Below are 12,925 nucleotides of genomic sequence, written 5' to 3'. Positions count from 1 at the left end.
CCCTCTCCCCCCAAAAAGTGCATTTTAGGGACTTTGAATCAGGCCCAATCAGGATTTGCACTTCTCAGAATTTCAGAATAGCCAGTGTCCAGCAGACGCTGTTTACTAGTGAAGCTTTAATATAGACTACACAGGGGATTAAGAGGAAGTGAGGAGCCCAGAGGGACATTCTCCAGTACATGAGTATAGGCTTCTCAAAGAGTCAGTTTGTCAATTATTTTTACTTTTCCCCACACAATAGTCAAATACAGAATTTGAGTGGGTTTTGAAGTTACTATCTTCAAAAGGTTACTGAGGAATCTGAATGAGATCTGCAGCGCAATCCACAAGATTAGAGTTAAGAAGGTAAAACTCTAGATCACAAGGACTGTAGATAATGTTGGCAGTCTTAATAAATTTGCTGAAAATGCCTGAGGAAATGAATGAGACCCTCCCTACGGTTGTGTACATTCAGGCCTTAAGCATTGCTATTTTATATAACACACACACACACACCACAAGGGACTATATGTTGGGGCAATGTTCATAGCAAATATTGTTACAGAGAAATTCTTGCTTCTCAGCTTCAGTCACTATGATGGCATCTCTGTTGACATCAGACTGTGCCTTGTTCTAAGTTACTCCATAGTGTATGAAACAGTTCAGGCTGTGTCTTGCCCTAGGAGACCCCATTTTCCAAGCAGCTCTTGATTCCATTTTGAGGGAGAAGGATGACTGCACCCCTTGGATGAACCCATAAATTTTATCATCTGTCGAGTACCATCCACTTGCCCCAGACTGATAAATTACATTCCTGGGACTATAAAGGGAGCTACCCTATGAATTGAGAATGTAGGAGGACAAGGGTCTATTAGAACATCAGGGATGTTTATGCTACTTTTCTGTTACCGTAACAACACCATGATACAGGCACCTTGCTGAAGCAATAGCTCAGAGCTTGTTTTTTGGGATTACTATCATGAGGCAGAGAGAGCTGTCTTGGAATAAAATGGGGTGTTGAAACCTCAAAGCCAGCCTCCATTGGCACACCTCCAACAAGGCCACACCTCCAAATCCTTTTCAGACAGTTCCACCAAGCATTCAGATATAGCCTATGGCAACATTCTCATTCAAACTACCACAAAGTGGGCTAAAGAGATGGCTCAGCATTAAGAGTGCTGACTGCCCTTCCACAGGAAGCAGGTTTGAGTCTCAGCAAACAAACAATGGCTAGCAACCATCTGTAACTCAGGTTCTAGGGGATCCAATGCCCTCATCTGGCCTCCATAAGCTCTGGATGGTGCATATGTGTAGGTACAACACCCATGCACATAAAAATAAAAAGCATTAGGGAAACAAATTCGAAGAACATGCAGACCATGCCAGACTAAGGGAAAGGAATAATACCCAGACCCCACAAAGGAATAGATACCGAATACTGTGATGGCATGGGCTACACCAAGCTATCATTATTATCATCCAATAACCAGAGAACTCCCTGTCCTGGAGTCTCTGCTGGGTCTCCTGCTGTTGATCTGGTCTGCTTGACTGCCTCCCATCTACCTGTTGGCCCATCTAGGGAACCTGGACCCACCCTTGGATCCAGATTGGGTCTTCACCCTCTAGCTGAAGTAGATGGTCATTCTCAAACTGTAGCTGCAGTACCAGCTACCTTCTGGCACTGGTCTGGTTTATTTTATCAATACAGACTCAGTCCCTGTCTGAAAACACCTACTGCAGGTTTGTAGACTGGCGTTCATTCTCTAAACCACACACACACACACACACACACACACACACACACACATTTACTGTATTGTGTGTGATAACAGTTAATCCTGGTGGCTTAAATGAAAATGGCCCCCATAAGCCCATAGGTAGTGGCACTATTGGGATGAGTGGCCTTGTTGGAGTGGGTGTGGCCTTGTTGAGTGTGGCGGACTTCTCAACCGGCGACAAAGAATGACCACCACACCAGGATTCCACTCAGATCACGCTTTTACTGGAGTGCCCTTGATTGATGGGGAGCAGGGAACGAGAGGGCGGGAAAACGAGGAACAGGGAGCGAAGGGGCAGGGAGCGAAGGGGAGAGGCAGCAGGTGTGTGTGCGTGTGTGTGCTTGTATATGTGTGTGTGTGTGTGTGCGTGTGTGTGCGCACGTGTAGGTGTATCTTTCCATTATTTGGTCCTTTGGTCCTGGGGACAGAACTTGGGTTGTCAGGCTTGGTAACAAGTGCCTTTCTCTGCTGAGCCATCTAACTAGCCTTCAATTTTGTCTATTTTTGATGCAATGGGAAATTAAGTTTAGACATATGTTGATTAACTTTTACATATACAAATCAAAACAAACAGTAATGTATAGAAAACTAATACTTTAGAGCCCAGCAGCTGTATAAGCAAGAGAACCCGACTTCAGATTGTAGCACCCATGTAAACGAAAAAACTGCGTATGTATGAAGTCAACTTGTCTCAAAACTACAAGAACAAAAATAATTTACAGTGACAAAGTTGCTAAACATCAATTTTAGGGGCATACACGTCAGAATCACAATGAGAGGATTGGGGGGCTGTTATCCAAAAAGCAGAAAAAAGCGAGTGTTCTCCAGGACCTGGAAATGTTGGGGACCCTGAGCACTGTCAGTGTAGAAGCCCTGGGTATAGCTGGAAACAGGATGTTTTATTTAAAACAACCCCCATCCCCACACATACGTGGTTGGTTTTTGTTTTTGCTTTGTTTTAGAGACAGACTCTCACTATACATCCCTGGTTGGCCTGGAAGACACTACTTAAACTGCCTGCTTCTGCTTCCTGAGTGGTGGGATTAAAGGCGTGCACCAACATGCCCTGTCCAAAACAGAAGTTGTTGAATGACTCAGCAATTTTACTTGTAGATATAGATTCAAAAGAACTAAAACCAAGATATTTGTACCCCTATGTTCATAGAAGACTTGTTCACAATACCGAAAAGATAAAAAACAAAAAACAAAACAACAACGAAAAATCCAAAGCCGGGCAGTGGTGGTGCACACCTTTAATCCCAGCACTTGGGAGGCAGAGGCAGGCGGATCTCTGTGAGTTGGAACCCAGCCTGGTCTACAAGAGCTAGTTCTGGGACAGGCCCCAAAGCTACAGAGAAACCCTGTCTCAAAAAAATCAAAAACAAACAAACAAACAAACAAACCCCCAAACCCAGAAACAACCCAGAAAGGCCTTTGGATAGTAGCTATCCGAAACATGGAATGAACACTAATATATGCCCATACAATATGATGTTATTTGGCCCTAGAAAAGAATGAGGGTAAGGTGGCTTGAAAGAAATAATCTCCAAAGGTAGTGGCACTATTGTGAAGCATGGCTTTGTTGGAGTAGGTATGGCTTTGTTGGAAGAAGCGTGTCACAGCAGAGGCAGGCTTTGAGGTCTCATATGCTCAAACCATGTCCAGTTTACTTTTTGTTGCCTGCTGATCAAGAGTAGGATTGTCAGCTCCAGCACATGTCTTACTGCACACCACCACGTTCCACCATGATGAAAATGGACTAAATCTCTGAAACTGTAAGCCACCCAATTAAATGTTTTTCTTTATAAAAGTTGACATGCTCAGCCTTTAATCCCAGCACTGGGGAGGCAGAGGCTGGCGGATCTCTATGAGTTCGAGGCCAGCCTGATCATCTACAAGAGTTAGTTCCAGGACAGGCTCCAAAGCCACAGAGAAACCCTGTCTCGAAAAAAAAAAAAGTTGACATGCTCATGGTGTCTTTTCATGGCAATAGAAACCCTAACTAAGACAGAGGGTTAGGAGTATGGCTCAGTTATACCATGCACAAGGCCCTAGGTTTAATCTCAGCACCTAGGTTAAAAAGGAATGAAACTGTAAGCCACCCAATTAAATGTTTTTCTTTATAAAAGTTGACATGCTCAGCCTTTAATCCCAGCACTGGGGAGGCAGAGGCAAGGGGTTCTCTGTGAGTTCAAGGCCAGCCTGGTCTAGTTCCAGGACAGGAACCAAAAGCTAAGGAGAAACCCTGTCTCGAAAATTAAACAAATAGGGCTGGAGAGATGGCTCAGAGGTTAAGAGCATTGCCTGCTCTTCCAAAGGTCCTGAGTTCAATTCCCAGCAACCACATGGTGGCTCACAACCATCTATAATGGGGTCTGGTGCCTTCTGGCCTGCAGGCATACACACAGAATATTGTATACATAATAAATAAATAAATTAAAAAAAAAGATTAAAAAAAAGAAAATTGAACAAACAAACAAACAAATAAATAAATAAAGGTGTGTGACAGCACTGCCTGACCTCTAGTGACTTAGTTTTACTGTCTGATCTTCAGGCAAGCATTTATTAAAACATAAATAAAATATAACTATAATTACCTGCGAAGGGCCTTGAGATATCTTAGCGGGTAAAGGCACTTGTTGCTAAGCCCAAGGATCTGAGTTTGGTTCTTGAAACCAACATGATGGAAGGAGAGAACTGATTCTCCTCTGACAGCCACACACCCCTCCCCATCTCACAGAAACAAAATACATGTTAAAAAAGTCACTTTCAAGTTCTTTGACATTTTTCTAAGACATTTTCCAAAGACTCCAAGAATGAAATCTTTAATAGTTGTGATCATGCATGCCTTAGTTCCAAATTCTTGGGGAAGAAGACACAGATGGATCTCTGTGAGTTAATGGAGTCTTGGTAGGGGTTGGAGAGCTAGTGCAGGAGATCCCTTGCTGCTCTTGCAGAGAACCTAGATTCAGTTGTCAGCATCCACACTGGGCAGCTCGCAATCTGTACCTCCAGTTATAGGTGATTTGACATTCCCTGCTGGCCTCTGTGGGTATCTGCGCAAAGTAGGAGCATATGTATTCATTCACACTCAGTTACACACACATAAAATAAATACCTTTTAAAAATGGAATCTTGGAGCCGGGAGTATGGGTGCGTGTCTTTGATCCCAGCACATAGGAGACAGAGGACAGCCTGGAGAGTTCCAGGATGGTCAGGGCTACACAGAGAAATCCTGTCTCCATAAAAACAAAATACAAACAAACAAGCAAACAAACAAACATGGAGTCTTGGGACTGAGGATGTAGCTCAGTTGGTAGAATGTTTGCTTAATGTGACCAAAAACCTGGACTCAATCCCAAATGCTGCATAGACCAGGTACGGTAGAGTATGCCCGTAATCCCCAGCACTTGGGAGTTGAAGGAAAAAAAGATCCTAAATTTAATATCATCCTTGGCTTCACAACAAGTATGGGCCTTCTATACCATATAAGAACATGTCTTGCCGGGCGGTGGTGGTGCACTCCTTTAATCCTAGCACTTGGAAGGCAGAAGCAGGTGGATCTCTGTGAGTTCGAGGCCAGCCTGGTCTACAAGAGTTAGTTCCAGGGCAGGCTCTAAAACTACAGCAAAAGCCTGTCTCGAAAAACCAAAAACAACAACAAAATAAAAAAGAAGAACCCGTCTCAAGATGGCTGTGGCAGAACATGCCTCCCAACACTAACACTTCGGGTGCCGAGGCAGTAGGATCACGAATTTGTGGACATCAAGGACTATATAGTGAGTATGAGGTCAGCAGGAGCTAAATAATGAGACCCTACCTCTGTAGCCCAGGCAGGCCTTGAACTTTCTAAAACCTATCCCTCCAAACCACCAAATTAAAACAAACAAAAGCAATGACATCACCACTTCCCTCCTCAGACCTGGGCAGATCACCCCAACATGTTTGTGCCCCACAGAGGGAAGCAGGATTGATGCTATTGACATCAGAGAACAGGGCAGAGCTGGCAAGCCTGCTTCTGTCAAAATGCTTTCTGTGGGGGAAACCGGCCACCATGTAAGTGCTCTGCCAGAAAAGCCACCTGTGGCTGCACAGGTGCAGGGAGCCCTGGCTGAGCTCCAGATGACAGCTCTCAACAGCTGCGGCCATGCGTGTTTCTTAGAGAATGGTGCAGCTGGTGTTTCACTGTAACTGCAGGAGAGGCCTCGGGCCAGGGTCTGCCTAGCCAAGCCTTCCCATTCCTGACCCAGAGTCCAAACATGTTAAAACGCTTGGCCCAGAGCACGGCTTTAGGAGGTTATGCACAACACAGATTCAATAGGAAACAGATAACAATCTGCATAATCAAGTCTACTTTTTTCGTTTTTTGGTTTTTTGAGACAGGGTTTCTCTGTGTAGCCCTGGGTGTCCTGGAACTCACTCTGTAGATCAGGCTGAATCACAGAGATTCATTTGCCTCCCAAGTTCTGGGATTAAGGGTGTGCACAACCATACCCAGGGAGTCTACTTTCAAAGAGGGTAGAAATACATTTGATCAGGACTGAATAAGTAGGATCTAGTTAGTTTGTGTTTTTATTATTTTGTGGTACTAGAGATCTAACCCACGGCTGGTGCGTGCTACATTCCCAGCTTTCCTCAGAAGGCATGAGGACCCACCTAAAAGACAAGTGTAATTGCTTGTGCCTGCGTTCCCAGTACTGAGGAGTCAGCTGGCCAGCCAGTGTGGCCAGTTAGTGAGCTCTGGGCTCAGCAACAGATCCCAAAACTAAGGTGAAGGTGCAGGGGTAGCCCAGCTCATTGGGGGGCGTGTTCGCCTCAGGCTAATGTTTATGTATAAATCTGGCGGGCGTGAGCCCAGCCGGTCTCTTTTTTGTATCTCCTGCTCATCGCTGGATCCCTGGTATTGTAAGCTATCCCTTCATTAAAATTTGCTGTTTCATATTAAGCTAGCCTGGTTATTACGCCGCTTACATGAAGGGACTGGAAAGATGGCTCAGAGTGCTTGGTTCTATCCTGAGGACCTTAGCAGTCGGATCTTAGCATCCATATTGGGCAGCTCACAAATGCCTGTAACTCCAGCTCCAGGGGATTTGATATCCTCTTATGACTTTCATGTGCACCTGCACACATGTGTACACACACACACACACACACACACACACACACACAGAAATAAACTAAGATAGAGAGTGTTGAAGATACCCAATGTTGACTTCTGTCATCTAGACATATGCTATGCCCTTGCATGTACAGATACACAAACACACACCAAACATACAAGACACATGAAAAAACCCTGCTGGTAATGGTAATATATACAGTGCTTTTATGCAATGGGTTTTCTTTTTTTTTTGTTAGTAATGGGGATTGAACTGAAGGCTTTTCACATGCTAGGTAGGCGATCTACTGCTAAGTCATATTCCCAGCTTTTAATTAATTTGTTTATTTAACATGTTGTGTGTGTGATGTATATGCATGAATGTGGACATGCAATGCATGCCTGTGGAGTTTAGAGGACAACTTTCAGGAGGTGATTCTCTTTTTCCTTTTTTTTAAAGATTTATTTATTTATTGTGTATACAACATTCTGCCTCCATGTATGCCCATATGCCAGAAAAGGGCACTAGATCTCATTATAGATGGCTGTGAGCCACCATGTGGTTGCTGGGAATTGAACTCACGACCTCTGGAAGAGCAGCCAGTGTTCTTAACCACTGAGCGATCTCTCCAGCCCTGGTGATTCTCAAAACTAAGGTGAAGGTGCAGGGATAGCAGCTGCCCAATATGGATACTAAGATCCGACTGCTAAGGTCCTCGGGATAGAACCAAGCACTCTTTCTGAGCCATCTTTCCAGTCCCTTCATGTAAGTGGCATAATAACCAGGCTAGCTTAATATGAAACAGCAAATTTTAATGAGGGGATCGCTTACAACACCAGGGGTTCCATAGCTAGTACTTTTACCTGCTGAGTCATTTTGCTCAGCCACATTCCCAGTCTTTGAATTGTTTTTTTATTTTAAGAAAAGATTGCCCAGGTTGACTACAGACTTATTGTATATGAAAGGTTGACCTTGAATTTGTCCTTCTCTTATCTAAGCCTCTGGAGTACCTGGGGTCACAGACCTGCACAACCCCGCCTGGCTGTGTTACACGACCTTTTGAGCACAGTCTAGATGTCTGGTTCTAAGACTTGAACTGGTAGAGATCAGGTATTGTCAGACCAACTCCACAGTAATTGTATAGATATACAGACTGAACACTACAAATACAGATATTTGTACTAAAATGCTGTGCTAGTTTTGTTTTTATATGAGTGACCTCTACATTTTAATTAAATTGGATTTTAATTCCTTCCTTCCTTCCTTCCTTCTTTCCTTCCTTCCTACCTTTCCTCCTTCCTTCTTTTGCAGGCAGGGGGACCAGTCTGTGACAGGGTTTCATGTGGCTCAGACTGGTTTTGAAGTCACTGCAAACTTCCTGCTTCAGCTTCCTGAGTGCTGGGCCTGCGCTGAGTGGGTAGCAATGCACCACCACACCAGGCAGTGGAATTTAGTTTTCTTTTACAGTATTTGAAGTTGAATCAAAGAAACATATGAAAAATTGGCAATATAGATTGAGCATTGCACAAGATGTTTACCTGTAATTCCAGCGCTTAGGAGGCTGAGGTAGGAGGATTGAAAATTCAAGGCCAGCTGGGTGGTTGTGGTGCACGTCTTGCCTTTAATACCAGTACTCAGGAGGCAGAGGCAGGTGAATCTGTGAGTTTGAGGCCAGCCTGGTCTACAAGAGCTAGTTCCAGGAAAATTCAAGGCCTACCTGGGCTATGTAGTCAGACACTACCTTTATTAGAGGTTTGTTTTATTTTTATGTGTAAGTGCGTGTGTGTGTGTGTGTGTGTGTGTGTGTGTGTGTATGTATACATCTATGTATGTGCATTTATATGCATATGTATGTGTTGGCCTGTATATGAGTTTGTGTGTGTGTGCCTGCAGGGACCAGTAGAGGTTGTCTGATCTTTTGGAGCTGGAGTTATAGGCGGCGGTGAGCATCTCAGTGTTGGTGTTATGAACTGAATCCAGCCTTCCACAAGAGCAACCACTGCTCTTAGCCAGGAGTCATCTCTCCAGGTCCCAGACACAGCTTTTTTTTTTTTTTTAAATCAATACAAGTTTAAAAAGAGCGAGTATACTATCTTCCTTTTTAACTGACTAAATGGGAACACTGTTTTGGAGCACTAGGTAAAGGTCAGTGCCATTTCTCAGCCTCAACACCGAGCTAATTAAACTGAGAGTGGACACTTGTAAGATTAGCGCGCAAGGAGAGAGGTCACGGCCCAATAATCTGTTTCTCAGCAAAGTGCGATTTTAGGAGGTCATGAAGAATTCCAGAGCTCAGTGGAAGGCTAGAGCAGAAGCCGAGAGAGCCCAGAGAAGAGCTAGGCAGGCCGAGAAAGGAAAAGGGCAGGTTGTATTGTCATACACTAAGGCCAGGGACTAGCTTTTATGCCCGCTTGTGTCTTTTACAGGATGACTCTCCTTCTCTCCAGTGCTTCCCTCCTTTGACCACGGTGACAGGTGTGACTCAGGATCCCAGGTCTATCTGTGAACCAACCTTTGTCCTTAGTTATCGATGGGAACTTTGTACTGGCCAAATGGCAGTTTTAGTTTTCTCAGCTGTGAGTATGTGTATGCTATAATGGTGAGAAGAAAGTATGGTGTGGGGAGGTGGCGTGGGGTGCAGCTGGAGAGACAATTCGGTGGTAAAGAGCACTGGTCCCTATTCCAGAGGACCCAGGTTCAATTCCCAGGGGATCTGATGCCCTCCTCCTGGCCTCCACAGGCGTGCACATTGTGTACAGACACACGGACGTGCAAAATACTCATAAAAATAATAAATAATTTTTTATATTTATTTATTTATTTATTTATTTATTATGTATACAATATTCTGTCTGTGTGTATGTCTGCAGGCCAGAAGAGGGTACCAGACCTCATTACAGATGGTTGTGAGCCACCATGTGGTTGCCGGGATTGAACTCAGGACCTTTGGAAGAGCAGGCAATGCTCTTAACCACTGAGCCATCTCTCCAGCTTCAATAATTTTTTTTATTAAGAAAAGAAGAAAAAAACATAAACAAAAAACAAGTTTCCACCTCCTCCCAGCCTCCCATTTCCCTCCCCCTCCTCCCACCCTTCTCCCCCTCCCCCCACTCCTCTCCCCCTCCCTCTCCAGTCCACAGAGCAGTCCTGGTTCCCTGCCCTGTGGTAAGTCCTAGGTCCTCCCCCCTCCGTCCATATCTAGGAAGGTGAACATCCAAACTGGCTAGGCTTCCACAAAGCCAGCTCATTAAGTAGGATCAAAACCCAGTGCCATTGTCCTTGGCGTCTCATCAGCCCTCATTGTTCGCCATGTTCAGAGAGTCCGGTTTTATCCCATGCTTTTTCGGTCACAGTCCAGCTGGCCTTGGTGAGCTCCCAGTAGATCAGCTCCACTGTCTCAGTGGGTGGGTGCACGCCTCGTGGTCCCGACTTCTTTTCTCACGTTCTCCCTCCTTCTGCTCCTCATTGGGACCTTGGGAGTTCAGTCCAGTGCTCATGTGTGGGTCTCTGTCTCTATCTCTATCCATCACCAGATGAAGGTTCTATGATGATATGCAAGATATTCGTCAGTATTGCTCTAGGATAGGGTCATTTCAGATTCCCAATCCTCAGCTGCCCAAGGAACTAACTGGGAACCTCATCTTGGGCACTTGGGAGCCCCTCTAGGGTCAAATCTCTTGCCCACCCTAAAGTGGTTCCCTTAACTAAGAATTGTGGTTCCGTGCTCCCCAAGTCCCCCCTCCTTCCCTTCTACCTTTTCTCTCCCCATCTCCCCTTACCCCCATCCCACCCCACCCCCAAGATCCTAATTTTCTCCCCGGCAATTTGGTCTACTTCCCTTAGCCAAGAGGATAACTATATGTTTTTCCTTGGGTTCACCTTCTTACTTAGCTTCTTTAGGTTCACCTATTGTAGACTCCGTGGCCCTTATTTATGGCTAGAAACCAATTATGAGCGAGTACATCCCATGTTCATCTTTTTGGGTCTGGGACACCTCACTCAGGATAGTGTTTTCTATTTCCATCCATTTGCATGCAAAATTCGAGAAGTCATTGTTTTTTACCGCAGCGTAGTACTCTAGCATGTATATATTCCATACTTTCTTCATCCATTCTTCCATTGAAGGGCATCTAGGTTGTTTCCAGGTTCTGGCTATTACAAATAATCCTGCTATGAACATAGTTGAACAAATGCTTTTGTCATATGATAGAGCATCTCTTGGGTATATTCCCAGGAGTGGTATTGCTGGGTCCAGGGGTAAGTTGATCCCGAATTTCCTGAGAAACCGAAACACTGACTTCCACAGTGGTTGCACAAGATTGTATTCCCACCAGTAATGGATGAGGGTACCCGTTCCTCCACAGCCTCTCCAGCAAAGGTTATCCTTGGTGTTTTTGACTTTAGCCATTCTGACAGGTGTAAGATGATATCTCAAAGTTGTTTTGATTTGCATTTCCCTGATTGCTAAGGAAGTTGAGCACGACTTTAAGTGTTTTTTGGCCATTTGAACTTCCTCTGCTGAGAATTCTCTGTTCAGTTCAGTGCCCCATTTTTTAATTGGGTTAATTAGCATTTTAAAGTCTAGTTTCTTGAGTTCTCTATATAATTTGGAGATCAGACCTTTGTCTGTTGTGGGGTTGGTGAAGATCTTCTCCCAGTCAGTAGGTTGCCTTTGTGTCTTAGTGACTATGTCCTTTGCTTTACAGAAGCTTCTCAGTTTAAGTAGGTCCCATTTATTCAATGTTGCCCTTAATGTCTGTGCTTCTGGGGTTATACATAGGAAGCCATCTCCTGTGCCCATCTCCTGTAGGGTACTTCCCACTTTCTCTTCTATCAGGTTCAGTGTGTTCGGGCTGATATTGAGGTCTTTAATCCATTTGGACTGAAGTTTTGTGCACGGTGATAGATAAGGGTCTATTTTTATTCTTCTACAGGATGACATCCAGTTGTGCCAGCACCATTTGTTGAAGATGCTTTCTTTCTTCCATTGTATACTTTTAGCTCCTTTATCAAAAATGAGGTGTTCATAGGTTTGTGGGATAAAATCCGGTCTTCTATACGATTCCATTGGTCGACTTCTCTGTTTTTATGCCAGTACCACACTGTTTTCATTACTGTAGCTCTGTAATAGAGTTTGAAGTCAGGGATGGTAATGCCTCCAGAAGATCCTTTATTGTATAGGATTGTTTTGGCTATCCTGGGTTTTTTGTTTTTCCATATAAAGTTGATTATTGTCCTCTCCAGATCTGTGAAGAATTTTGATGGGATCTTGATGGGGATTGCATTGAATCTATAAATTGCCTTTGGTAGAATTGCCATTTTCACTATGTTGATCCTCCCAATCCAAGAGCAAGGGAGGTCCATCCATTTTTTGGTATCCTCTTCAATTTCTTTCTTCAATGCCTTAAAGTTCTTGTCAAATAGATCTTTCACTTCCTTGGTTAGATTTACCCCAAGATATTTTATGCTGTTTTTGGCTATTGTGAATGGTGAAGCTTCTCTGATTTCCCTCTCTGCTTCCATATCCTTTGTGTATAAGAGGGCGACTGATTTTTTGGAGTTGATCTTGTATCCTGCCACATTACTAAAGCTGTTTATCAGCTGTAAAAGTTCTTTGGTGGAGTTTTTGGGGTCGCTTATGTACACTATCATATCATCTGCAAATAACGAAAGTTTAACTTCTTCTTTCTAATTCGAATCCCCTTGATTCCATTATGTTGTCTTATTGCTATTGCTAGAACTTCAAGCACTATATTGAAGAGGTATGGTGAAAGTGGACAGCCTTGTCATGTTCCTGATTTAAGTGGGATGGCTTTGAGTTTCTCTCCGTTTAATTTGATGTTAGCTGTCGGCTTGCTGTATATAGCTTTTATTATATTTAGGTATGACCCTTGTATCCCTAATCTCTCCAAGACTTTTAACATAAATGGATGTTGAATTTTGTCAAATGCTTTTTCAGCATCTAATGAAATGATCATATGGTTTTTTTCTTTCAGTGTATTTATATGCTGGATTACATTGATAGATTTTCGTATGTTGAACCAGCCCTGCATCTCAGGAATGAAGCCT

At 43.9% G+C, this 12,925-nt stretch overlaps 1 protein-coding gene across 1 annotated transcript in view; it reads left to right on the top strand.

Annotated features, from left to right (window-relative positions):
• Window positions 1–12,925, top strand: part of Catsperb (cation channel sperm associated auxiliary subunit beta) — a 228,535-nt gene that overhangs the window by 1,868 nt on the left and 213,742 nt on the right. Inside the window, exon 3 of the mRNA XM_041633087.1 lies at window positions 9,283–9,331. The gene's annotated coding sequence lies outside the window, so the exon portion shown is untranslated. The remainder of the gene's footprint in view (window positions 1–9,282; window positions 9,332–12,925) is intronic.

Source organism: Microtus oregoni, unplaced genomic scaffold (genome assembly GCF_018167655.1).
Source record: "Microtus oregoni isolate MIOR12 unplaced genomic scaffold, Mior012 000043F_ref0000047, whole genome shotgun sequence".
NCBI classification, from domain to species: domain Eukaryota; kingdom Metazoa; phylum Chordata; class Mammalia; order Rodentia; family Cricetidae; genus Microtus; species Microtus oregoni.
This window is presented reverse-complemented; position numbering and strand designations above follow the sequence as displayed.